The following is a 27,840-nucleotide window of genomic DNA, read 5'->3' on the forward strand; positions in this document are numbered from 1 at the left end:
ATATATTAATGTGTGATATTCCGGTTCATCCTGATGTCACTGTATATGTATATGCAAATGACATAGCATTCTTCCCCTCTGCAAAAGATATTCATGACCTATATCGTTCACTACAGGCTTACTTAAATGCACTTGAGGTCTGGTTGGACAAAATTAAATTGGTTTTAAATGTGTCCAAAAGTAGTGTGCTAGTTTTTAAAACCATAACCCCCTTATATGTTTCGTTAAACTACCGCTCAGATGTGATACCTCAAGTGGAATCTGTGCGGTATTTAGGCATTACGTATGATGCTAGTATGGATTGGAGGCTTCACATCAAGTCTAATGTTTGGAAAGGTGAACGTGCCTTTGGTAGACTGATACGAATAAGTAACAGGAAATTTGGTATGCGTCGAGATACTCTTCTACTTGTGTACAAAGCCTATGTGAGACCGATTCTGGAATTTGGCTGCATTCTTTTTTCTGGGTGTCCAAAATATAAGCTACATCCTTTGCTGCTTTTAGAAAGACCGGCCTGCCTCTCTGTCTAGGGCTTCCACAGTCAGTCTCTACCACTGTTCTGTACTTGGAGGCCCGCATTCCGGACCTTAACTTCCGTTTCCGCCTTCTAACTGACAGATCATTCTTGCGATCATTTGAGACTACTCCCGATGTGGCTATACCTATTTTTCTGTCAAACCGCTCCCTCTTTCTCACTCACCAGTGGCCAAGGGTATGCAACCCCCAGGTTGTTTTTACGCAGAGCATTTTTACACACATTGGTGTGGACCTTGCTTCTATATGTGCTATTGGTTGCTCAACGTCCTTTGTGGGTATAAATTATGATTCTATATTTCCATCTAATGTGAAGCACTTACCCTCAAGTCTAATATCCAGTCTCCTATGTGAACACCTTGAAAAGGTCCCTGATCACACGGTAATTGCCACTGATGCGTCTGTGATTGCGCACAAAGCTGCGATTGGAATTTTTTCGGAGTCTCTTTCCTGGAGTTTTTCGGTGCGTGTCCCGGATTACACACCGATATTTCTAGCAGAGTTTATGGCAGGGAACATTTAGTAGCGCTAGCCCATAGCGCTACTAAAAGTTCCCTGCAGTCAATCTAAAATAATTTTTCTATCAGACTCTCTTTCTGGTTTGTTGTCACTGGAGTCAGCACGGGATGCTCTGTTGAGCCGCTCACTAAGGTATTTCATACCGGGTTGGGTGAAAGAAATACGCTTCATCTGGGTCCCTGGACACAGCGGTATTTTCCAGAACGAAGCTGCAGATTTCCTGGATAAATCAGCTCTTGATGCATCTGTTTCATGTACCATCCCTAATATCAGCATTTTTGGAATGTCCCAATTCCAGCGATATCAATACCTAGCCGCTGCATGAAATGATTCTTTGCTATCTACAGCCGAATACCAGCATCTCATAAACTCATGGAAAGTTCGAGCATGTAAATCACGGCAGTGTGAGGTAACGATGATTCTCCTGAAATGCAGGATTCCTCGCCTAAATCTTTATTTATGTAGATGCGGGATCAGCCCCACAAACCTTTGTGAGGCTTGCGGTGAAATTGAAAATATTGATCACTTCCTTCTCGCTTGCCGAAGGTTTTCACATCAGAGGAGGGTGCATTTAGAAACTCCAATTACATGCTTGGTATTTACGTTGTCGGTCCCGCTTCTACTCTCCTTCGATGCGAGTGCAAAAGGATTTGCGGTGCCTGAAATTTGTCAGTACTTACATAACTACATCAGAGCTACGGACAGATTCCCTTGCTAATTGTATTCCGAATTTACAAAACTCCAAATTTTCGCTTCATATTTTTTAATTCAATAACTTTTGTGATCTTAAATCTTATGTTTTTGTTTAGTTGTCAATTACTTTAACACACTAATTCAGTTTGTGTAGGATATTTGGCAGTCCACACTGAACCCTGACTAATCCCCATTCGTGGGTATGTGCCAAATATCAAGGAAGAAGAAGAAGAAGAACTCAAGAGGCAGTGCCCTACTTTATGAAGCTAGATCTGGGTGCCTGAAAACAAGAAGCTACAAAAAGAAATTTAACAATGAAGATGATGCATGTGCTGTATGTGGTAACTCCAGTAATTTATTGACCACATTTTAGTCGAATATAATGGTATCCATCCGGAAGTCGATGAAGGCGCAGTACCTCTTCCTGAAGCTCTGGGGTTTAGAGATACAAGTGGCCGGGTGAATAAACCGGCGGTGGAAGCTAGCAAAAAACGACTGGAAGACTGCTGGCATAAAAGCAGAAAAGTGATATAATATTAGTAATGTAGAAACAAAACTTCAATAAATAGAATGATACTATAGTTAACAAATCTACAACAATAATTAGGATATAGGGAGAAGAATGAGCATGATAGCTACTGCTACCATTGTGTTTCAACGGGGAAGTTCCTATATTCCATCCATTCATCCATCCATCCATCCGTGCGGAGAGGAGGGGGATGAGCACTGCCAGTCCGTCGTGCGGCCGAGCGCATTGTGCGCCATCCTAGCAGAAAATGCGGCCGCGGATATATATTTGTTTGTGCGTGTGTGTGTGTGTGATTTAGCATGCTCACGATGAATACTTCCCCATCTACTATATTCACAGCGTTTACACGTGTTTAAGCATTTGATTACTTTTTATGTCCAGCAGTAATTAGGTGGATAGACTGCGCAATATATCAGCGTGTAAGAAGATGAAGGCTTTTTTTTTATTTATAAGTACTACATAACAAAAACACTTCACTTTGTTTTCTCCTTGACTGTTCATTGGATCGCTTACCTTGAGGAGATTGTTCCTTTTTCTTTTCCATAAAGGAAGGGGTTTCAAAGGTTTTCTTTGGCAACCAAAAGTGAAACTATATTTATAATATTGTTACAAAACATAAATACTTGCGTACATAATATCTACATACATATATATGCAATCCATCAACCTTTTTACAATCCATCACAGTGCATAAACTGCAGAACGGAAGGCGAGAATGACCACAACTAGTTCAATTGTAATACACAAAATAGGGAGGATATCGACCTACTGGCAATGCCTTAACTTCAAGAGCTTCAAGCGCTGCCTCTGTGCTTCGCGGTCTTTGTTAAGGTCCTTTGGAAGGAACCTGAACCTAAGCAAAGCATTAAATTTAACGATGTCCCCCAAATTTATATTTGCGTGCGCACAGCAACCAATCGCGGGCAGCATCAAGTTTGGCAGACTGCTTGCAAATTCAAGCAAACTTTCCCCATGCAGCTGATTTGTGCGGCTGAACACAGTAAAAGCATCCTCTATGAGTTTGTTTCTGTTGTACAGTCTTTGGCTTTGATACACAAGGCCTCTTTTGTCAAAATGTAATGTAAATTAGGAATTTAAATCTGCCCTTGCTTCATTTTGTGCGACACACAGATACTCTGCATAAACAGGACAGCCATTTTTGACAATCGCTTTCCTTGCCACATACCCTGCGACGTAAAACACTTAGGCATTATTGCTTTTATTTTCTGAGTACCCAGAGTGATCATTTTCAAGATTGGCCTCAATGATGTCTTCATGATCATAGATTTTCCCTTTATCATGATATCATATACAGCATCTGAAAGGTGCTGCTTCTGCATAGACTCCGAAGTGCCAGCGGGGCTCAACAAAGCACTTACGACGTGTGGTGAACATTTTTCTCCCTTCGGTGATTGTGCTAGATTATAGATTTACAATTTGACACTCACAAGGAACAGTGACACTGTGGAATGATCATCACTTCCTGAAGATTGCTGTATTATCCCAAACATATTTTCAAGTTTATCTTGGCTGAGACGAGATGTCATTAGATATTTGAACCCTCCCAGGTACCACAAAGTTGGCTATGAAGGGCGGGCTCCGGTGGGTACGATGTAGGCAATGCAGGACAGCCCCGGTGGGCTCAATGTGGGTACTGCAAGAGGGGCCGACGTAGGCCTGAAGGGGGCTGTCAACAAAACCCCGATGGGCCCCACTAGCGACCGATGCAGGCAGCCCTGGCGGGGCAGCCCACATTTCTCCGGCATTGCCAAAAGGACACATCCCGCCAACTCCCCCCGATGGTCTTACTTTGGACAGATTTGGGCAGCCGCTCTGGATGAACATTTTTTTTTATTTCTGTTAGCCCCTGAAGTAATGACATAGGACCGACGCGGCTTCTATAGCGCAAACCGCGCTTGGGCTTGCCCACATTATTCTCATAGGGGTCCGACGCAGGAAATTGATGGAAAGCCCTAGTCCAGGTTTTCCCAACCAATATTTATGCACATAATTAAGTAATTATTTTATGCATGTCTGCACTTTGTAAACAGCCACAATAATAAATTTTGCACTAATTCATAGCGTTCATCTTTCCTAAAAGACTTCATGTACATCATGTGCCGGCTACGGAGATGTGTGTTCTGAACAGTAGTATTGTGGACAGTTGCAGGCTGTCCCGGGGCAACAGTTAGCAATCAGTTTGTTTTAGTATGTTTAGCGCAATTTTCATGAGCGCGAGAACTAAAGCCACGTAAATTTCTAACCGACTAAACATGGTAACAACTGTTATACAAATCATCTATAATAGTAATTTAGGGCAACATCTAATACAAGCAGAGGTTGAACACAATGATTACGCAATTGCACGCACGCCTTCTAGCCCCATTACGGCCTATGTGGGACCTACAGCGGTTTTGTGTAGGCAGCTCCAATTGGGCTGGGTGTTGGTTTTGAACCAAAAGCCAATTTGCTGTTGCACGTGCCTTCAAATTCTCCACAAGGAACCGATTTTGGTATCATGCGGGCCCTTCCGCCTTCCAGCCCCATTACGGCCTATGTGGGATATAAAGCAGTTTTATGTGGGCAGTCCCAATTGGGCTGGGTGTTGTTTTTAAAGGCCTAGAGCCCACCTGCTGTTGCACGTGCCTTCAAAGTCCCCACAAGGAACCGATTTTAGTACCAAGCGGGCACGCCTGCCTTCCAGCCCCATTACCGCTTACCTGGGACCTAGAGCGGTTTAGCTAAGGCTGCCTCATTTGTGCTTCACGTGGGCATGCCCAAATTGAGCTCTAATTCATATTTCACCTCCCCTCAAGTAACCTACAGGGGGCCGATTGGGGCAGCATGTGGGTATGTCCGTTTTCTTGCCCCACTACGAACCATGTTGGTCCCACAAAGATTTAATGGGGGCGGCCTCATTTCGGATTTATGAGGGCTTTTCCATAAAAAGCCCACATTTAGGTTGGATTGCCCTCAAATATCTTACAAGGAATCGTTTGGTCTGGATGCAGAAATGTGCAATGCATTAGCCCGAGCAATGCCCCTATTGGACCCATGCAGGTGGAACAGGGGAAGGCCAAATGGGGCTTGCCCATTTTTGCCCCATCAGGGACAAATGCAGGTTTTATGATGGTTGCCCCAGCCCCACTTACCTACATCGGACCTACTGGGGCCCCACATTCTGTACCATCTGGGCTAGCGTAGAACACAAGCATGAAAGCAAGTCAAGGGTGCTCTTTACTGTAACCTCTGCAGAGGACATGTGCTAAAGCAGACGTTTGCGGGTTTTGTGCGACACCACGGACACCGAGCACCCGCGAATAGCCGTGCGTGGCATCGCCATGTCTGGGAAAAAGGGGATCCTGGTGGTGAGCCAATGACGAGTGTTTGGACCTTTTAGGCCCCTTGGCGGAGGCAACACACCACTTTGGCCATGCTTCCCATAGACGGCACCTCAGGCCTGACCCGACTAGAGGAAATCGGCAGTCGCCTTTTCCTATCCTCCCCTATCTTTTGTTTTCTTGTCTTCTTTCTTACAACTGTCCTGTGTCTTCCTCTTTTCTTGGATTTTTCCTTTTCCAGGCGGCAAGGGTTAACCTTGTGTGGCTAACCACCCTGTGTTATGCAATATTTGGTTATAGTCAGGGTGTAAGGCTGGCGTGGACTGGACTTTCTTGGAAGCTCCTGTCCCGTCCCCTTGTTGGGCTCGGTGGTGGGTGGCCGCCACCCTGGCCGAACAACAACACTATTTTTATGGCTTCTTTAGTCTCACATGATCGAACCCGAAAAATGGGTCGCACCGACGAAACTTCCAAATTCTGCCTGAAAAACCCAAACAGGTTCCCACGATTTCATGTAGTGCACAGTGACAACGCTCAGAAAACGGCTAGACAAATCTCACCTTTAATACTGACCAAGACTCTTATAGAAGTAATAGGTCCGGGTTACAACGTGAAGAAACTTCCAAACGGAGACCTTCTATTGGTAATCTTCTATAATCATCACCACGAAAAAGTGTCCGCATTGAAGTCTCTTGGCGAAATCCCAGTTACCATTAGTCCATACCATTCTCTGAACACTGTCCGCGGAGTTATCTTTGACGACGACCTAAGAAATTTGACTGAAGAGGAACTGCTTGAGGACCTCAAAGAACAAAATGTAACAGATGTGTAGAGGATAAAAATGAGGCATGATAACAAAGAGAATTCAACCCAGCGTCTAGTCCTGACATTTGCACAAAGCATCCTCCCCAAATCAGCCAAAATAGGCTACGTGAAACTTCAACTCAGAAAATATATGGCAAATCCTCGCCGCTGCTTCAAATGCTAACGCTGTGGTCACGGCGCTTAGACCTGCCGCTGCCAGCAGATATTTGCAACATGTGCTTCCCGTGAACACAATTGCCAGAAATGTGAGGTTCAGCCGCATTTGTGTGCCAACTGTGAGGGTAATCATCCTGCCTATTCACGCACATGTCCAATGTGGAAACAAGAAAAGGAAATCATTGCCATCAAGGTTAAAGAGAACAGAACTTTTCGGGAAGCACGAAATTGTGTTCTGTAAAACAAACTTGCCTATTCTGTTGTGGCGCAACAGGGCAATGAGCCACAACAGATCCTGGCACCTGCCCAGGTTTCACACAGTGAACCGGGAGCAGGGCCATCCACGCCCTTGGTGGCTGCGGCCAGCGCTGCGCCCCCACCAGAAAAACAGGCTGCGCAGGTCCCCAGGTCAACCAGCCCCAAGGCCTCTCACCACGCGGTGAGGGGAAACACAAACGTACCTGTGCGGTCTGCATGGGCGTCCAGCATGTTAGAAGACGCGATGGACACAAACCAAGGCAGTCCTGTCCCGTCGAAGTCGGACGGCCGGCGTAGCTCCTTGGATCGACAAAATAGAGATCAGCCCCGAATCAGAGGGCCCGAAAACAAAACTTAGCCTTCTCTATTCATTTAAGACAAAATGGCTTTTATACAAGGGGACAGCAGAGGACCTTTAACTAATATGAATGACATAAAATATTTCTTGGCCACTCACTCACCACTACCCTACTGAAAATATTGTGCGAGGCTCTGCGTGATTATCTGTGCGTGGTTATCGACCCGCACAGCGCGAGTTTGTGCGTGCGAGGATGTGCGATTCGAGAATGTGCGATTCGAGGATGAGCGAGCGAGAATGTGCGAGCGAGAATGTGCGAGTGAGAATGTGCGAGCGAGGATGTGCGATGTGTGCACGGTGGGAGAACGTGCAACGTGTTCACGGCGCGAAGGCGTGCACACTGTGAAGATTTTTGTACCCGTGTGTGTGTGGCAAAATTTGTGCATAGCTATCAACATTCAGAGTGCATGGATGTGGGCACTCACTTAAGGCCCCAATATAGTCCGACGTAACGCGCGCGCGCACGTCGCCCTCCGCGACGTTACGTCGGCGAAAAACCGAGGTCTATAGTCCAACGTCACGGCGTGATGGACGTAGCGAGCGCGAGCCGACGCGGCCCAACGTCGCTGACGCGCAAACAGAATCTCGCCTATTTCTCGCCGACCGCCTCAGCCGCGTCGGCCATCTATCCCAGCATTCCTCACGCGCAGTGAAGATGGCGGCTTGCATGTAGACAGAGACTGCGCTATAACCACGCGCGCATTTCAGACACTGTTGCGGAAAAGCTGCTAGAAGGAATTCGAGGGCAGCCCTGCGTTAATGATACCAAGCGGATTGACTATACACAGACGTTCAAAGGAAAGAAAAATGCCTGGGATGCAAACTGTCAGTAGTGCGGCTGGGCACAGCTGTGAGTTCTTCGCTGCGGTGTGTGTACCATGCTCGTTTTAATGCATTGCTCTAGAAGGTGTAACGATGGTGTTGTTTCACTTATCTGCAGTACATTCATTGGAAGAATACCAAAAACTGCGGAAGCGGCTTCGCATAGAGTTGTGACCGGTACACGCCGGAATCGAAGGCCGTACTCGATTTGGCCTCACGGAACGTCAGCGGCTCAACAACCAGGGAATTCGCGAAATTTATGGAATTCTACAGGAGCTGCAGCCAGCCGAGAATGTGATCCTCATTACTGTGTAATCTCTAACTCCTCTGTAATCGTACATACACTTAAATTTTGATTAGTTTTCAGTAAAACACGCACGTACACAATCATCGTTCCGTCTGTAGCCGTCGTCGACGCGGGCTCAGGCCGTTGCTGGGCTGGACGTCTCCACGGCTGCCTGTAAATGCTTTGTGCCATTTGAACATTCGCAGTAAACACATCGCGTCATTGCCTTCATCACAATAGTAATTAGTGCCTTGATAGGCTGCAGCCAGGTCCCTGTAGGTGCCCTATCGTCTGCTCGAAAATGCACCCCAAAAATGTACCAGCCCTCGAGGGCGTCTTGTGCGCATGCGCGCCGCGGCATCGGGCACGCCAGCCGCGCCATCCTGTAGAAGCGGCAGTTTTTTGATGCGCCCGTCATGGCCGACGTGCCGTGGCTGACGTCGCCGACTTAGCCAGTTGCGTCGAAAACGTCGGACTATATTAGGGCCTTTAGTGCAAGGAATGAGTGCACTCTGAAGGTGCAAGACATTAGTCTGATCTCAAACGATGAGACATTCGGCATGGAAATGCTACCATGCTATGGTGATACTCTGCATGGTTGCAAGGCTCCTACATCACACCTCATGTTTGTGTTGTGCATAATACTAATATGCCAGCTTTAGGCCTTGTGCAAGGCCTCAATCAGTTTCTGCTACAGTTATGACACAAAATGTTTTGCAGAAATGATGCTCTCCATGAGATGAGTCTCAAGTGCAAAGAATGCAAGCTTCCAAAAGATACATGTGGTCACCTGGATTGGCTTTATTGGCTGATACAGTGTGGTCACAAAACATCTGCTTTCGGTCCACCAGGTTCGAGCTTGGATGCAGGTTTCCTTCTTCAGCTGCTCTTGGCCTGTTGGATTCGAGCTTGGATACAGGTTTTCGCTGTGCGACATCTGCAAAATGCAAAAAAAAAGCAGGACTATATTCCAAAATCCGAAAATTCAGCTGTCTTTACAAAACATTCTGAGAAAGGGGTAATTAGGTGCTCTATTTTTAATTGATAACAATTCAAAAAGTTTCGATTCTGAACTACAGAAATATGACGAACTGACACAAGAATACAGGCGTTCAGCATCAGTCCATCACAAAATCTAATACCTTAGTCGAACAGATATTTCAAGGGTCTTTGAACCATATCCTATCAATCAAAGACATCTGAGCACTGCTTCATGGAAAGCTACAATAACTTAGAAGTGTGCATTCTAGATATGGCTTAGCACACAGAGCTAGGAATAAAACCAAACCTGAAATGAAAGATTATGCAATTCTACATATATGGTCATAGAAGAAAAACAAAATTGCACACAGAACAGTACGGAAAGTATATCATCATTGCAACTTGTACAAAAACAGTTGATAACACATCTTCAAAAGTGCACGAGTATTACTTGAGCCCAGCAGCGAATTATCAATGACAATAGCGGGGTACAAGAGCTTAGTGAGATGATGGAATCTTTCAATGGTGATCGAGAATACCATGTAGAAGTGGCACAACTCTCCCCAAGTTTACTAAAAGCTTGGTTAGGATTCATGACGGCCCCTCAGCCTTCCTTCCAATAAGGTCGAGAAATACCCTAACCACCCGAGGCAGTGGAAACAGTGCATAGGGATCAGGTTAACTGATATTCACAAACATGCCTTGACTAAGACCTTTACTCCAAGCGGTCCTCGAGGCCCTTTTTTTTTTTTTGAAATGAAGCTCCACTTGAATTGCTCCTCGAGTGCATGAGAAAACAGAGCATCTATAAGTGGCAATGACACTACTATGGGGACACCTAGACTTCCACTTGCAAACATGGGGCATCGCAGCTTTCACACACTGTGCAGACTTCGTTCTACTGCATACCAAGCCTTTCATGAAAGTGGATACAATAAGGATTCACAGACCCACTCTCTGAAGCATTGGCTCCGAGAACCTCAATCTGACGCGAAAATACTGAAACATCGTTTCAAGTACGACCAAGAAAAGCCTCCTAAGTTTCTGCGGCTGACGTTGAGCATGGATAACTATCGTCAGTTGCAGATTTCAATGCTGTAGTTGATCATCGCATTATGCTACTGTGGTGTAAACACATTTCAAGTCATCACCAGATACCTTAGCAACATTTCAGAGCACGCCGAGTGCCAAGTTGCAGAAAGCATTTGATGGCTAACAGCAAATGAAACATGTGCAGTGGTTTCTGTGAACCACTGTGGACAGCGGTGCAATCGTGGGGAATGTCATATTGTAAATAGGAAGACAGCGAGGTACCGGAGGTGCAGTTGTGCCATGGAACACCTGTGCTGCACACATCAATGGCTTTCTGATTGCCTCAAATATACTTGTATGTCTAGATGCAGTGCTGAAGGGGGGGGGGGGTCAATTCTGTCTTTTTAGCTGTGGAGAGATATTTGCAGTTGGTGGAAGGCATGGCTTTTCAAGTGCGCTTAAAATTAAAGCTCCTAGCTTGCTTGGAAACAGAAGCGGCATTTGCTTCTGGAAAGACAAATTTGTTGGCTTGGGTGCATGCGCTATAACATGCTTCTTTGAACCTCACATGTGCTCAACGCTCGCCGCTGAGCACTCAGAGGGCAAATATGCAACTAGGTCACTAGAGTTCACAGCAGTTCGAGCAGTTCTCAATGCCTAAACCCTGTTCTACATCAGCCATATGTCACTGGCAGTGAATGTTGATAGATGTGAATTGTTTTCAGCCATTTTTCACAGCTGACTTGTTCATGCAGTCTGCAAAACATATTTTACTAGGCTGTGACTTTTTTTTAACGTCCAAAAGCGACTCAGGCTATGAGAAATGCTGTAGTGGAGGACTGCAGAAATTTCAACCACCTGGAGTTCTTTAACGTGCACTGATGTCGCACCGCACATGGGCGCCTTGCTTTTAGTCTCCATCGAAAAGCGGCCGCCACAGCCTACTAGCCTGTGACTCTTGAGGCAGCTTGTCGATGCTGTTCACAAGGACTTGGCATTAGAAAATGAGCATGTTACACGTAGTGGCATGCACTTTCCGGGCCAAATTTTGGCCTTATGGCCCATTCGGTTGGGGGGACGAGAGCAGAGGTGCCGAGCAGTACAGAGAAGTACAGGAGCACGCCGAGCGAGGGTGTAATTTTCCTCCCACGGGAACGCTCTCTGCGTGTCGAGAGCAGTACGCCACGACCATTGTGACCGCACTTCCCTCCCCAGCATTCTCCGCCTACCCGCAGTAGCAGCAGTTGCAACCCGAGAAGCAAACACTCCATGTAGAACTGCTTTGCATGCCTTTGTTCTCACAGCGCGGCGATCTGCCTCCTTTGGCCCTTTCGATGCCAGCAGTGACTCTCAAACCTGAGCAATGCTTTGCAGCCACCATTTAGAGCGTCACCGACTTGAGAAAAGAAAAAAGATGGTGCGGATACACCGCTTTATGTCATGTGACTTCCTCTACACTCGCTTTAGATGAGGGAGCAGCCGGGAGTGAATTCAGGTGCTCTCAGCAAAGGAAAAGACCTCCTCCTCTACCATTGGAAGCCAGTGATTCTACTCCTGCTCTATCACTGGAGGGCACCCACTTGTCTGAGAGCACTTTCGAAGTGCTCTCGAGGGCGCCTGCTCTCCCGCTCGAATTCGCCATTAGTCTTGCCCCGTATGCCACTTGTGCTGTCTGGAGTGGAGAAATATTTCTGAAGGGTAAGTCGGAAGAAATGCTGAAAAGCATTCAAGAATTTGAACTGAACCTTAAGTAGAGAAAAGACTGTTTTCTGCACTTTATGGAGCTGAGGTAGCGTCGAGTGGAGACATGTTTTTGAATTTGGCCACAAGGGTAAAATTTGAATTAACTATTCCACACGCAAAACACTCATGTCCTAATGTCAAGTCCTCTGAACATTCAGAAGCAAACTCGATATTCACAGGCTGCATGAAAAGGCAGCTGTGAAAAACAGCTGAAAACGCTTAATGTTAGGCAAAATGTCGCTGCTGCTGTGATATTGTTCATGTAGAGCATGACATATGCATTGAGAAATGCTGTGAAATTTAGTGACCAAATTTGTTTATTAAGATTTGATTTGAAGTTGCTGCTACACTTGATCTTTAAGCTTGCAGGGCTCAGGGGAGAGGGAAGAAAATATGCGTGCTTCTTCGCTACATATACACCCAAACCAACAAATTCAACTCGCTGATTTCAGTTTCCAAACAAAGCTTGGAGCCACAATGGTCACTGCACTTGAAAAGCCATGCCTTCTGCCTACCATGAATATGTCTCCGCAGAACAAGCGAACCAACCGCTTTGACAGCACCGTGTGTCCATAGAGTACATAGTACCCTGATGTGACAAGCAAGCAATTGATGCCTGTAGCACAGATGTTGACATTGTTCACAAGGCTCAATCGTGCTACTAGTGGCCCCAGCTTCCTTTACACGTACTTCTTCATCATCATCATCAGCCTGATTATATCCACTGCAGGGCGAAGGCCTCTACCATATTTCTCCACTTAACCCGGTTCTGTGCTAGCTGCGTCCACTTGACCCCTGCGAACTTCTTAATCTCATCCGCCCACCTAACTTTCTGCTGCCCCCTGCTACGCTTTCCTTCCCTTGGAATCCAGTTTGTTACCCTCAGCGACCATCAGTTATCCTCTCTTCGCACTACATGTCCTGCCCATGTCCATTTCTTCTTCTTAATTTCTACTAGAATGTCGGTAACTTGAGTTATTTCTCTGACCCACTCTGCACGCTTTCTATCTCTTAATGTTACCCCTACCATTTTTCGTTCCATAGCCCTCTGGGTTGTCCTCAACTTAAGTAGAACTCTCTTGGTTAGCCTCCACATTTCAGCCCCATAGGTGAGTACAGGCAAGATGCAACTGTTGTATACTTTCCTCTTGAGCGATACCGGTAAGCTGCTAGTCATAATCTGAGAGTGCTTGTCAAATGCGCTCCATCCCAATCTTATTCTTCTTTTTATTTCCTTTTCGTGGTCCGGATCTGCGGTTACTACCTGTCCTAAGTAGACATATTCGCCTACTACTTCCAGTATTTCGCTACCTAATGTAAACTGCTGTTCCTTCCCGAGGCTGTTGAGCATTACCTTAGTCTTCTGCATACTGATTTTCAACACGTACTTGCTAAGACCCAAAATGGGAAGACTGCAAAAATGGGGGGGGAGGAGGCAGCATTTGTGTACAAAAGGGGGAGGCGGCTGCTACTTTCAGGCAGTGTCTGATGCGTCCTAATCTAAACATCCTAAGCATAAAAACATGCAGCAGCAAGCATGCAATGCATGTCTAAAGGTGTGCGTCCGTCGAGATATCTGCAGGCCGCCACCAAATGTTCTCACTAGGTCTCTATAGCCAGCGCAAAACTGATCTGCATGCCCACCACCAGTTTTCTCTCAGTACCATCGGAGCGCTGTTTAAATTTTTTAATGCAAAACCATAACTAGCCCATTTACACGTAATTTCATCCGTGACCGTCGTTGGCTGCGTTGTTTCCGAAAAAAAAAGAGCAATCACGCCATTGCTGAGCATAGAGCAGCTTAGTAACATAAGGCATGCGGCTGAGCTCAATAAGAAGGATCAGATAACATGACATTTGGGCAAAGCCTTTAACCTCAAGTACACTGAGTGGCTGCCCTTAGCTGAGATCGAAAGCAAAGCCAGCACAGCATCTATATCTACTGTGGCTGCATTAGCTGTGCATCACTGCCTACAAGAAGCGCAGTACACCAACTGTTTTCGCAGCCAGCGACACCTACTCTTGCTCGGCTAAAGTCTGTTTTGATTGATTTCCTGCTTAGCCAATGATGCCGATGGTGCTAGTGTGGCCTCTGATGGAGATGCTTGAAATTATAATGCGGCTGCTGATTCCTCGGTGCTGGTTCCGCAAAAGCCATTCTTTGCAGGCAGAAGCCCCTTATCGGAAGATTTAGGGCAGTGATCGTGCAATCAGAAAGTTTGGTCAAACATCTGAAGTCTTCTAAAAAGTCGGAAGGGTTGGCTGCAGGTATGTATGCAACATGCCTTCCCCACAAGTGTGTCCTTGTCTGTGGAAGCCACCAAGCAGAGCAAACTTACTATTAGTCCTCAAATTTGTACCGTAGCTCTGCACTAAGTAGGTTCTGAAACACTGCTCATATACAGCGACAACTTAAAATGTGCAGCACCACAGAAGTATGTGATGATCAACTACAGCACTGGAGTTAGTGATAGACCATGATTATGCCTACTTGGTGTCAGAAGCTGGGATGTCAGGAGGAATACCAAAGCCATACCCAGAAAAAATAATGTGCTAGAAGTTCTAAGTTAACCAGGTTTGACCTGGGCTGTCACTCAGCCAATGCTTCAGAGAACAGATCTGTGCATACTCACTGTATCCACTTTAGTAAAAAGCTTGTAAACCCGCAGAACAAAGCCCACAGAGAGAACAAATGATAAGATGTCAAGTGTTTACAAGTTGAGTGCCAGTCTATGAGCCCTCAAGGTCACATAACTGCCAATAAATGAAAAGCAGGCATTCAGGGCTACGTGGAGTTGAAGTCAATGTATTCTTATGAAGTCAAGATTTCCTGTCACTATACTCAATCTCACAAGCTGTCTGCTGCACCTGGCCCATTCGAGATCATATAGATTATAGTAGGTAATTGTGCTCTTAGGTGCCTCTCACCCCTTGAATTGGCCAGGGAGAAAGTAGGAGCACAATGACCTACTTGGACCCTTTGCAAAACTCAATGCGGCACCTATATTATATAGCAAAATCTTTGTGGGAGAATATTTTTGCACATCTTGGGTGCACAGTCACGTGATACATGGGTGATGTAGCCTATATAGTTGAATCCCGCTATAACGAAATTCACGGTGCACGAAAAAAAATTCGTTCTCGCGGAACTTCGTTATCGCAAAAATTTGACGTGAAACGCAGAAAGAATTGCCCAAGCAGCAGCAAAGGCGTTTAATGCCAAAAATCTGTAAGCTTGGTTTGCTTACGCTTCACGGCGAGCAACGCCGTCACGCGATTTTCGCACTCGGTCAGCAAACCCATTGCAACATCGTCGTCTCGGACAGCAACGAAATTCCTGATGACATCAAAAGCGTCCATCACCTGTACGGCGGTTGCCGCAGCCGGCGCTTCCTGTACGTCGTCGTCTTCTTCATCGGAAGAGTCCTTATCATTCCGGGCAGCTTTTATGATCTGCTCATCACTCACATCTTCGTGAACAACAACACAAGCGTCAGCGCCGATGTATTCGTCGAGCTCGAGATTAGGCGGCACGGTTCCTATTTCTCCAAGCGTTTTCCAGGCGGCCGCGATCCCCGGAGCCGGTGACGCCTCTTCGTCGTCGTCTGTAACGCCTGGTGTTAGGCCAGCAGAGTGTACGGGTCGACCTTCGGCAAATCCGGCGTGCCTGAAACAGTTCACAATTACTGAGCGCCCCAGTGTGCTCCAGGCAGCAGACATAATCTGCAGTGCCACGTACAAGTCCACCTTCGTGTCTCGGCCGGTTTCAGTGTTAAAAAGCAGCCGCTGAATTAACCTCCCGCGGTAAGCGCGCTTCAGGCTAAGAATCACGCCCTGATCGAGAGGCTGTAAGACAGACGTGCAATTGGGAGGGAAAAACCTCAGCTCCGTGTTAGTGAGCTTGACTTCGTCGGAGTGATGCGCTGAACAATTGTCCAAAAGCAAGGAAACTTTACGGCCCTGCCGCTTCATGTCGCGGTCGAATGCCATCATCCACTCGGTGAAAATAGCGCGGGTCATCCATGACTTGTTGTTCGCCTTGTACTGCACAGGTAGGCTACGAGTTCCCTTAAAACAGCGCGGTTTGGCACTTTTGCCTATGACTAACGGCGGACGCTTGTCCGAGCCATCCATGTTTGTGCAAAGCAGCACTGTGATGCGTTTTTTGCTGTGTTTGCCGCCGTGACAGCGCTGCCCCTTGAAGTCGAGCGTCCTAGCCGGCAACATCTCGTAGAATAGCCCGGTCTCGTCGGCGTTGTAAATGTGCAGGCGCGAAGTTGCTTAAAATTCCGGCCATGTTACTCGCCTTCCAAGCAGCTGCTCCGTCCACGTCTGCTGACATTGACTCGCCGCACAACACTTTTCCAACGATGTTATGGCGGGCCTTGAAACGGTTTAGCCAGCCAATGCTGGCTTTAAAATCATCAATGCCAAGTAGGCATGCATAGTTCAAGGCTTTCTGCTGGACGATGCTTCCGGACAGGGGGACGTTGCTGGCTCGTGCTTCCACAAACCACGCATGCACTGCTTTGTCCAACTCTTCATGGAGGGGCCGCGTCACCTTTTTGTACTTCGAGGATGTGCCTGAAGCAAGTGCCATTCTCACGCTGTCCTTATTGCCTAGAATCGTTGACAGCGAACTTGCAGGAATTCCGAAGTCTTCAGCAATTGCCGCTTTCTTCCTTCCGCTTTCTGCTTGGGCGATTATTTGAGCTTTTTGCTCAAGGGAAAGAGTTTTGCGTTTTTTCACTTGCGTTGCCATCGTGTCCTGCGGATGAAAACTCGTCGTTGTCAAAGAGAAAGGCAGCGAGTGAACAACGCGACCACGACACAAAGCCAAAATGGCGGAACTGCAATCACGTGATTTCATGCTTAATGTGGCTTTGGATTTGACTTGGACTTCTCGCCAATAAAACGAGTTTCGGTTTCGATTTTGAACGCGAAAATTTCGTTGAAGCGGAAACGCTCTGCAAAAATGGTTCGTTGTGCAGAGAAATTTAGGCCATTAATTCTTATAGGATACTCGCGGGGAATAAAAAATTATTCGTTGTCGCGGAAATTTCGTTGTGGCAATATTCGTTGTGGCGGGATTCAACTGTATGTCACATACACATATCTCCTAGATTTTTTTTTTTTACAGAGGCATGCTGCTTAGTCAAAAGACGCGATGCGCGGGAGTGTAGTGCACACCGATTCTGTGCGTTTGCAATTTTTTGTTTTCGTTCTGTTTCTTCCGATAGTTTGGTGGAACGGCTGGTATGCAATGCGATGCGGGATTCTGGAGTCGTGAGTCTGTTTTTTCACAGCATGTCACCGGGATGGTGCGTTTGCTTTCTGCAGTCTAAAAAAAATGTGCAAGAGTACTTGCCGTGTGCGGGGCTGCATATATATTGAGTACCAGAGTGAGAGTTATTTGCACACACGCATGCCCATACGTGCCCATACACATGCAGTTTTGTAGTGGCGCAAAAAAAAGTAATTCTGTCAAGACAGAGCATCTTCTAAAGGGCACGTAAACTTTGACGTTTGGATTAAGCAATGGAATTATACAAGATGTTTCACATAAGGTTTGCTTTATGGGGTTTAACGCCCCAAAGCGACTCAGGCTTGTATCACATGGGGGGCTTAACTCAAGGTACAAAACCAGCCCACGTGCGGACACAGAAGCAGTCAAACCTTCGGTGCTACAAAAAAAAAAAAAGCAAGCATGCACACTGCTCTGTGCTTTGCCGAGGCAGCTCCAAGCCATCACTCACTTGAAACCGTGCTGCCTGCGTTGGCCAGCCTGCCCCCCCCCCCCCTCGATTCATTCATTTTTTCCGCACTGCTAAATAAAAAAAAGAAAGCATGCATACTGCTGTGCGTTTAGCTCGCAGGACAGCTAGACTCCCCTCCCATTACCTCCACTCCCCCTTCCCACCCGCCACTCATTTTAAAGGACCAACATCCCAGCACCCTTGCGTCCTTCCCGCACAGACCAGGCAACCCTTTTCTCACTCTCTCCCAGTAGAATGAAAAAAAAAAAGCCCATGCAGGACATGCAGGAGTGACATAGCCACGTCACTTTTGTTTCAATGAGGTTTGGGTTGCTTTGACCTGAGCAGCAGTATAGGGAGCGCTCAAGATTTGATTGCTTCTGTGCGCAGCACGTTAGAGCACAGGGCTCGATCGGCCACCCTTGTACCTTAAGTTAAACCCGTTGTGTGAAACGATAGTGCCGGAAAATTGTTGGTTCATAAGCTAAGCCACATCTTTTATGAATTTACAACTTAACTTCAAACACCAACGTTTATGTGCCCTTAGAAGATGCTCTCAGTCTTGACAGTTATTTCTTTTCTGCCACTGCAAAACAGCATGTGTGTGGCGTGCGTGTGTGCAAGTAACTCATGCACTAGCCTTGCATGTTTTCATTACAATGAGGAAAACAAATGCACAATCCCTGCAGCGCACTGTGAAGAAGAACACTCTTGACTCCGTGTCCTTGCATTGCTCGAATACCACCAACGCCACTAAACCACCGGAAGAAAAAGAATGAAAGCTAAGCAAAAGATAGCAAATGCACAGAATCGGCGCTCACTCTAAATTCCCTTGCATCATGCTTTTTGACTGAGCAGCGCTTCTCTCTCAAGGAAAAAAAGAATACAAACTCCACAAGATATGTGTACGTAACACATAGGCTATGTCACTGATGTATCACATGATTGTGCACTGAAGACATGCAAAAATATCCTCCCAATTCCCTTTGGGGCAGAGGGTGCAATGCTGAATATTTCTGTATCAAACCTCATGTTATGCACGAATCTGACGAGAAGCATGCCTTCACTATTGAAAACCAGAAGGGCGGAAGTGGGAGGGGGGGGGTTATGAATTTTGTTACTGAGTGGAGCAGGTAATGGATGTGGTCATTGTCACAAGAAATGTCTCCTGGCAGCCACCTATTTCTGCCCCCAAAACAGGTTTGGTCGCCACAGTGAAGGGGTTTGCGCTGAGCAGAGAAGCATTGCAGAAATATTCTGCCAGAAAAACCCCATACTTCATTCATGGTCTATGATTACATATGGCATAGTATTATCAATAACACTCCCCTGTTTTCTCTTTTCACTTTACATACAAATTATATTCGCACTTAGTTTAGCTACCAAAAAAGTGCAGGGGGGCCTTTTAGAGAGGAAATTTGTCAGAGCTGATTTATAAGAAAGCAGCCATCAGCGGGTCTAGTTGAAGACAGGAAGACCAGAAAAATAACCCTCCAGAAAGGTCTTCAAGGAGTTCCAATTTGAGAAAAATTTATTCACAGTAGTTTTGCATAAATGTGTGAAATTTAGGAAAACAAAGACAAACATGCTGAAAAAAAGAAAAATTAAATAGGGACAAGAGAGGTGGCAACTGCCAAAAAGAGAGCCACCTGTAACCGTGGTCTAGACGCATGCCAGGCTGTCACTTTGGGTTTATATTATATAGGCTCATGCTCTCTTCGATTGTTCCCTCTGAAGTGCACTTTTAGTTTTCATGTAGGCTTGCTTTTAGAGAAAAACCATGCAATTTTTTGAGAATTTTAAGCAGCAGATAATTTCAGGAGTTCCAAAGCTCCTTGAAATAGTTCCTGAAAACCAAGCGTACTCAATGATATCAAAGACCTGTGTAAACCACACTCCATGATCATCATATTGAAGGGAATGGCTTACCAGCCCAGCCTCTGGGGCCTGTGCCCAATAAAGTATGGATGTATCATGTAGAACTTATGAAATCAGCTGGTAATGACATCTGTTTCAAAACTTCTGGCTTTTCCTATCTTAAAGTAAGCTCGCATTTTCAGTAAGTAGCACTTTAGTGGATAGAATGCAGTAATTTATAATAAAAGACAGCTTCAGCTTGTCCTCAATGTCCTCTTATTACTCTAAAGCTGAACATGAGCTATGAGAGACATCAAGAAGGAGGGCTCTGGGTTAATTTCCAGAGCCCTCTTCCACAAAAGTTCTTCAAGCTATGCAGTGGCACCAAATGTGGGCAGGCAAATTTGCATTTTGCCTATATCAACAGGCCACAGGCACCATTCCACTCCGCATTCTCAAACTCAACAGCCAAATGTCATAGCCAATAAGCAACGGCAGCAAGCAAAGAAAACACTGAAGAAACCTAAATGTCAAAATAAACATGAGGGGTCACAAATGCAGTAGTGGGTTAGGCAAATAAAAAACTACACATACTGAAAGATGTCTTCAGTACTTACATCAATGTCCTGCTTCTTGCCCACCACAGCACAGCACAATTCCGGCAAAGGGTATAGAGCTTGAAGGAGCCATTGCTTACGAAGCCACATGGAACTTGCTGCAAGGTAAAAAGTACCATGACCCAAGAAATTAGTGAAAACGTAATATGGTGCAACACGTACATGCAGAGGCTTTGTGAGCAAGAAATAAAGGCACAGAGTAGGAACACCACAATACTGTTTTTTTTCTTGAAATGATGCACGACATGCTGGTGCAGGTCACTGCATGAAATTTGCCTCTGCCTGCTAAATAATCTTAAATTATTATTTTTTTAATTCAAAATTTCACTTTGGGATTCAATTAGTTGAAGGGCGATTGCCTACAATGCCAGAGAAGAAACAATGTTGACATCACCCGAGACATACCAACAGTGAAATAAAATAACTCCTTTCACTCCATCTCGTCGCCAGCCTGGCAAAAAAGCAAGTCAGGCATCACAGTGCCCCTAGTTACAAATAAAAAAGCATTTACTTGACCTTAACTGCAAGTGCATTTTAACAGCCTATCCATAATCCACCAGTTCCCACTAGGTTCGAGATCAGACAAGCCCTCCCTTTCTTTATGCTTTACATCGAGCGAGCACCTTAATTGGTACTGCAGGGCCTAATACATGCCTGCAACTACAATACTACTTTTCTAAGAGATGTGGAACTTCATTAAAATTCATTTTATGACCGAAGTAGCAAAGATTGTATTTTATCTTGAAAGAAGCAGCAAGAAAAAACAAGGGTATGAAAGGAGACAATACGGGCACTAGCTTACAACTAATGTTTATTGAAGCACACATGAAATATATAGAGAAGACGAGCAACAACGCAAACCACTCAATCACTGATAAGCAAAAAGCAAGACATGAATCACTAAAATTTAAGAACAGTTCCCTATCTAGATAACCCAACTCACTGCATGGTAACATGATGGATGGCTCACTAACACATTCATTACCTAGTTGTAAAATATGTCTAGCTTCAATGATTTCTCAGCTGATTTGCAATGGATGACAGCCAGAATGTGCACAGCAGAAAGAAACTGAAAGCAACCAGTGCATTCTTACAATGCACAGCCAAGTTGACCTCTACCTATATCTACTCAAATGGAACCGTTCGGAAGTTTTAGTGATTCATGTTTTGCTGTCTGCTTATTGGTGACTGAGCGGTCTGCAGTGTTGCTTGGCATTATATATTTCTTATTTGCATCAATAAACATTAGTTGCGAGTTAGCATCTGCTTGCTTCTTTTCACGTCCTTGTTTTTTCGTGCTGCTACTTTCAAGATGACACCTTACCAACTCACCCAAATTACATCCTTATGATTGTATTTTAGTCAGTGAAATTTTACTTCATGTGACACTAATCAACACACATGACCACGTTTCATGGAACTTAAAGCCAATCAATGAGAGCCTCATCATAAAGCATGAACGTTGGCTCAGATATGCAGCTCTCCATGCCAACACAGCTTGCACAGACATGATTTTCTGTGGTAAACAAAACACTGGGCTGCTGCAAGGGCGGTACAGAGCAAGCAGAGGGTGCTCTGACACTGAGAAGAAATGTGGCATTGAATCTTGCTGTACATGGAGGCAATGTTTTGGGGCTATGCAGCCGAGTCTAGGTACGAAAGAAAAGGAGAAAAGTTTCTGTCCCCTTGCCGTGAAGAGTGGTTTGCTCACTATTTGGGCTAGGAGTGTACTGGGCTGAAGTGAAGGGAGGAAGTTGGAGAGTTAATGCAAGGTCACTAGGGCTGAAGTAACCCACTCTACATGGCAAGGGGAAAGAGGTATGTTGCCTCTTCCTTTCTGCCTAACTTCAGCTGCATAGCCACAGTTATCCCCGAGTATAGTGATGAGCTACCGTGATCAAGACTTGTAGAACTGAAAACTGAAAGTAACAAAGGGGTATGGCATGATTAAAATATCTATGGTATCCAGGTGAATAGCACGCTGCACTCCAGGGTTGCTGACTGCGCATTTACTTATTTTATTTAAAAAAAAAACAGTAGTTAGTGAACCATAAATATAATACTTCTGCTATTATCAAGATTCCACAGCTCTGTAAACTGCATGAAGAAAGTGAAACTCAATAGCTTGCACTGACAACTCACCAGGCACCCACTGGTGAAATAAAAGTGGAGCAAAATGTCATCTGCATTCACCACATTCATCATGAAGGTATTGCAGACACTAAGCATAGCTCACCATCATAGCACTTCTGATATCATATCCAAGCCATCTATAAAGCTACCTAGCTTGTTACATGAACATATCAACAGATGACTTTTCAATGGTCATATGACTGACCAAATTCTCATGAAAAAAAAATGTTTATGACTAAATCAGCACTTTTCTCAGAGTTCACTGCATGGGAGTGAGTTCGTCAACTGCTAGTGTTTCAGAAAAAGGGGTCATCAAACTGTAAGTAACCTGAGTTGAGTTGCAAACAACAAAATTTCGGAGAGTGGTGAGGAGCAGACTTTGTGGCATTACGAAGGTCATCTACTAACGCTAACAGTAGGCAACCTTGATTTGATGACAGGGTTCAACATGCCAAAGAAACTTAGACAATGAGGGTCAGCAATAGTAGGTAGCTCTGGATAATTTTGACTATCTGCACTTCTTCAATGTGCACTGACACTGTACAGCACATGGGGACTTAGCGTTTTGCTACCACCGAAATGTAACCACCCCGGCTCAGACCGAGCCCGCGTCACCCAGCTCACTAGTCAAATGCCCTAAACACTGAAACCACCAAAGTGGGGTGCAGGCAGCCTTGAAGAGGGTTACATTTGCAGGCATGTTTTGTACAAGCCAAGCTTATATAAGCTGGGTATGGCCAAGCTGCGGCTAATGAGTAGCATGAGGCTCCTTGCAAAGTGCAGATACCGACAGCTTGGCACCTGTCCACCACCCACCATTTGCAGTATTTCTGCCTCTACAGCCAGCTTCTCTGTTCTTTCTCCTTTAAGTTCCAAACCACCTATTGTTTAGAATTCTTTTGAACAATGAAACAATATGCCACCCTTATGGACATACATCTAACAGAGCTGCTCACGACTGTAACCATGCTCATTCGAGAATTTCAATATGCTTGCTTTACAAATGGGGCAGTAGAGGCATATTAACAATCGTGGCATGAGTTCTTCACTGTGACCACCAGCTTTGTTAAATGAAAAAAAAAAAGTCATTATCATTTACTTTGCTCTTTGTAAAATGTTGCCTTTTTAGTCAAGAGTTCTCATTAAAGGTATGGAAGCAGTTGCGTAGGCCCATAGCTAAAGAGCTCTCTGACATATGCCTGCATTGTATTAGCTTGCTCGTATATTGAACTGAGCCTTAGCAAGCTTCGCGGTGATGCAAAGAGATGTTTGCCCATGCTAACATCTTGGCATTTCCATAATGGCGCAGATCAGTGTCTTCACTCTACTTGTGCTATGAGCATTCCTGTCATTAGCACATATTGAAAGTAAAAAGGATGACAGCAGGCAATGCGACATATGCCAGCAGAGACACGTTCACCTGCTTTTCCTCTGCACATACAGTGAATTACAATCCCAGAAGTGAAGTGGTCTGCCTGCTCCGCAAAAGAGCACCTGCATCCAGTACAGATTGTGTCCCCATTGCATTTGGAACTCATGCCAGCGCAAGTAGGTGGTGCCCATGAACTGACAGAAGAATTGCCTGTTATTCTGTGTGCTAGCCCGTGCTTCGTCTACACGTGCCAGCTGTTTTTAAACCTGTAATAGGTCTGCATTTCTCCCGCTGCTTCTTGGGATGGCATTGACATCAACAGTTTATGCCATTCTTTCGTATAGCCGAGTGCGGGCAAGCAGGGTAAAATTTCTTTGGCACTATTTTCAAATAAAAGGAAGTCGCAGTTCACCATTTTCACTGTTTCAGAGTTCAGGAATGGCTTTAAGATCATGAATAGCACATAAAGATGATTTCCGCACAAAATCTTCTAGTCACACTCCGAGCTGAGGTCTTTAAAAAAGATTATTGCATAATACTGCTACTCTTAGACTTGCTGTCCTCAAGAGTAAGCACTAGTTCATGAAAGCAATTTGCATTCATAGCAGTGGCAAGTAATAATCATCTATTATGGAGCACAGAGGGCACAGTCAGCACAGCAGAGCATGCTACTGGAAATAGAAGGTGCAGCTGAACAAATACTCAAGCAAACTTCTAGCCGGTTCTGTTGATTTCGGAAGAGCAATCCACTGCTCCAGGGACCGATCTTGGCTCAGCAATCGCTCCCCATCTGCATTGGGAAGATGGGACCTGTGTTCCGGATCTGCATTTGGAATACAGTTACTCCAAAAAGAGCAGAAAATAATTTTTTGTAAGTCACTAAACCCTGTGATTGGAATTGACTATTAGTAAAGTCTTGTCATCTATCACCTCGATCTGCTCATAATTTAAGTAGCATTATAAAAGTCTGCGATTCTGCAGGAGCCTCTGATCTCACACCAAGAATTCAGTGCCCATAGCAGGCACAACGCGCATCTAGAGATGCCAGGTAATGTAACTCGAAAGAAATGTTATGCTGACTCTTCTTTACCTACTAAGAGAGCAAACAGTATTTCTGTCATCGAACCTTCTTTTAAACACTATTTCATGGCAATGGCAAAAGGCATTTCGAGTCAACTGGAGGTCTAACCTAGTACAGTGGCGATGAACGAGCCCCTGAGCCTGCCATATGCCAAGGCGTAAATGCACTTCACTGCAATGTACGAGTAAACAAGTGGAAGGCTGGAAGCTTGAACAATCTGTTTCCAGTAAACAGTGACATTTGGGTGGTTAGGTTGGAATACCAAGCAAGCACTCTGCCCATAGCTTTATCTACTAGATTTCCTCTCAAAGGTATAACCAGCAAACAATGTCTGCAACTTAAGCCAGGAGTACAATCCCAGCATGTTCTGAATGTTCTGAAGACTTCGATCATCACATTTACTTTTTAATCATGCCAGTCACCTCAACATCAAATCAAAGCAATATATGTGGCACCTTATGGAACCCTCGCACATACAAAACACACCGAGAAATGCAAGCCAGTCAGTCTAAAGGCAGCCTATCATCAGCATATTGTTCATGGCCTTCACAGGGCCACCAAGTTTGCTCCCTGACCACCCTATGAACATGCAGTGTTTGCACCCCAAATCGGGTTACAGAAAATGTGGCGGCTCTTTAAATGAAATAGGAGCAGTGCACCAAGAAAGGCAAAAGTTCGTCCCTAGCTCCCATTATGTCAACTGAAGAATGTGCAGAGTCAGACAAGAAATATGGATTTCTGAAAACATGTATTCTGTATAGAAATATGAGTGATATCTAGGAATCTAGGAAGATAGTGGTACCAGTGCAGTAAGCAGTCTGCCCCTTGTGCATCATGAAGGGACAATGCTCTCGAACTTCCAAACCTTTTATCATGCCAAAACATGCTCACCCGATCAATTATGAATTGTGAAAGGCTACACACTAAAGTGGAAACAGTTCCATGCAAAAAAAGTAAAAAGAAGCCAAATGCAGAATGTGATGTGACTGTTCAAACAATGTCTGGAAGTGCATGTGGCAACCAAGCAATTCATAAATGTGGTAGTCATTCATAATCTAGATCCAGACACAACACTAATTCCATATCAACATCTACCGTTGCTTCTACAAAACATGCATAAATTTAAACAAAAACACCACAACTGAATGATACTTTAAGCAAAGGCTTGCTTTGCTTGGAATTCTGCATGCACTCTTCATTTTGAAACTTGCATGAATTTCATATTCTCACATCTGTGATGAATCAGTGGTATACTGAGTACAGAAAAACTGCACATTTTGATTCACATTTCATATTAAAGAAGATGAAAATGGGGCATCTCAGCACTAAGATTTTTTTTCGCTTCATTTGTAAATAATTAAACAAGAAAATCAATACTATTGGTACTGTTGAATGCATAATTACCTTTACACCTTACTGACATTTCTGGACTGAAGGTCTGAGTTTGGTGTCTGTCATTTATATGCGCTTAGTAGTTTTTGGGGATTACTTCAGTCACGACCAAAGTATGAAAAAGAAAATATCAAGCCCAATACAGGCGAAAAAATTCAAAATAGCTCAAAACTTTTTTTTTCCCCTTCTGCTACCCAAGGCTCGACAATGGAGTTTAAGTACGGTTGCTGCTGAATCATACTGCCGTCGCATGTCCGCCGGCTCCATATCTCGTCATCCGCAATATTTATGGAACATAAGAATAATGATCTAGCCCTGTTGTAACGCAGGTAGGTTTTACCACTTATTCAATCCGTGTAGTTGCAACTGCACAAGCGCCGGATCTTCAACTGCAGCGCAACATAAGGCCCGGGTCGAGGCACTTGGAACTGGCCCATTCTAAATTCTTGCCGAAGGCTGAATTGCAGTAGGCGCCAGCATCGTGCACCCCGCAATGGTCTTACGAGTGATGATTTGTACGGCATATTCTACTCTGAGCGTGCAGCCCCTGGCACTAACTGTCTCTTTTCCTAGACACTGCAAACGCATTCACCCTTCCCTCGTCAAAAGCAAACTACCGTATGTTATAATGACATGCGCGTCTTGATGTTTTTGAACTAGCGCTGTGTTGGCATGCATCATCAGTTCTGCGCAAAGTTTTTAGGAGAATGTACAGGGAAGATGGAAATTAACTTACCTCCGAGATGTCAAATGTATGCCGAGTGGTGGCCGCCCTCCAATAGTCCCGTCGTCAGCGTAGTGTTTGCAGTGAGAGCGCACAAAGGAAACGCACTACCTGTCGGGCACGCGAGCACACTTTTTGCACAGGTATGCACACAACCTTACCACGCTTCTGCACATCGCACGAGCTATTTTGTTGCGCTCTGTGCCTCGTATATCTCGAAATAAAGAGCCGCCAGCAGCAAGGCCCCCAACAACACACAAGAGAAAAAGGCGCGACGCCACCAACTCATAATGGCTACGGCTAGCACTTCGATCCGCTTCGGCTGCCTCGTCTGGTTTCGACTTGTTTCGGTTTCGGAAGTCGCTGACCTAACGACTTTGCTGCTCGCCGAACAGTGGCAAGCACGATGTCGGGCGTCTACGCGCTAACGCTGCATGTTTGTCGTGTATACGCGCCTGTAGTTTGTACATTCAAAAATTAGCAGTGCTAGCGAAAGACCACCGTGAGTTTCGCTTCTTTTCTCGCGATGCTGGACAAACTGCGTGCTTTGCTTGTCATGGACGTTAGGTTGACCGCGGTCTGTGGTTCGGCGAATCGGAGCTTTGGCCCAAATTCATTGCCAAGTTCCTTGCGAAAACTCCTGTTCATAAACAGTTACAGTGGCAATTGTTTGTTTGTTAATATTGAAAGACTATACGGCGTTTTACAGATCAAGTGATTTGTTTGGAAACAGAAGATGCTGAATTAATTGTGCTCGCTCATAAAAAACAGTGCTGTTCCTTTATGGGCGCCGCATCTATGGCTGTCAGCTCGAACTGGTCACCTGAGAGC

General features: G+C 45.2%; 1 long non-coding RNA gene across 2 annotated transcripts; it reads right to left on the reverse strand.

The window, feature by feature from the left end:
* Positions 1–9,098: 9,098 nt before the first annotated feature.
* On the reverse strand, positions 9,099–27,755 carry LOC146172146 (uncharacterized). 2 transcript variants are annotated; one of them, XR_014702549.1, is made up of 4 exons: positions 27,022–27,755; positions 24,515–24,602; positions 20,308–20,405; positions 9,099–9,258 (listed from the first exon to the last, which is right to left on the reverse strand). It is a non-coding gene; the product is annotated as an uncharacterized LOC146172146 (long non-coding RNA). The 2 variants fall into 2 exon arrangements; XR_014702548.1 differs by having other exon boundaries at positions 24,515–24,635; positions 27,022–27,753.
* Between the last annotated feature and the right edge of the window lie 85 nt (positions 27,756–27,840).

This window comes from Amblyomma maculatum, unplaced genomic scaffold (assembly GCF_055883805.1).
Source record: "Amblyomma maculatum isolate TAMU_Amacu unplaced genomic scaffold, ASM5588380v1 scaffold_13, whole genome shotgun sequence".
NCBI classification, from domain to species: Eukaryota; Metazoa; Arthropoda; class Arachnida; order Ixodida; family Ixodidae; genus Amblyomma; species Amblyomma maculatum.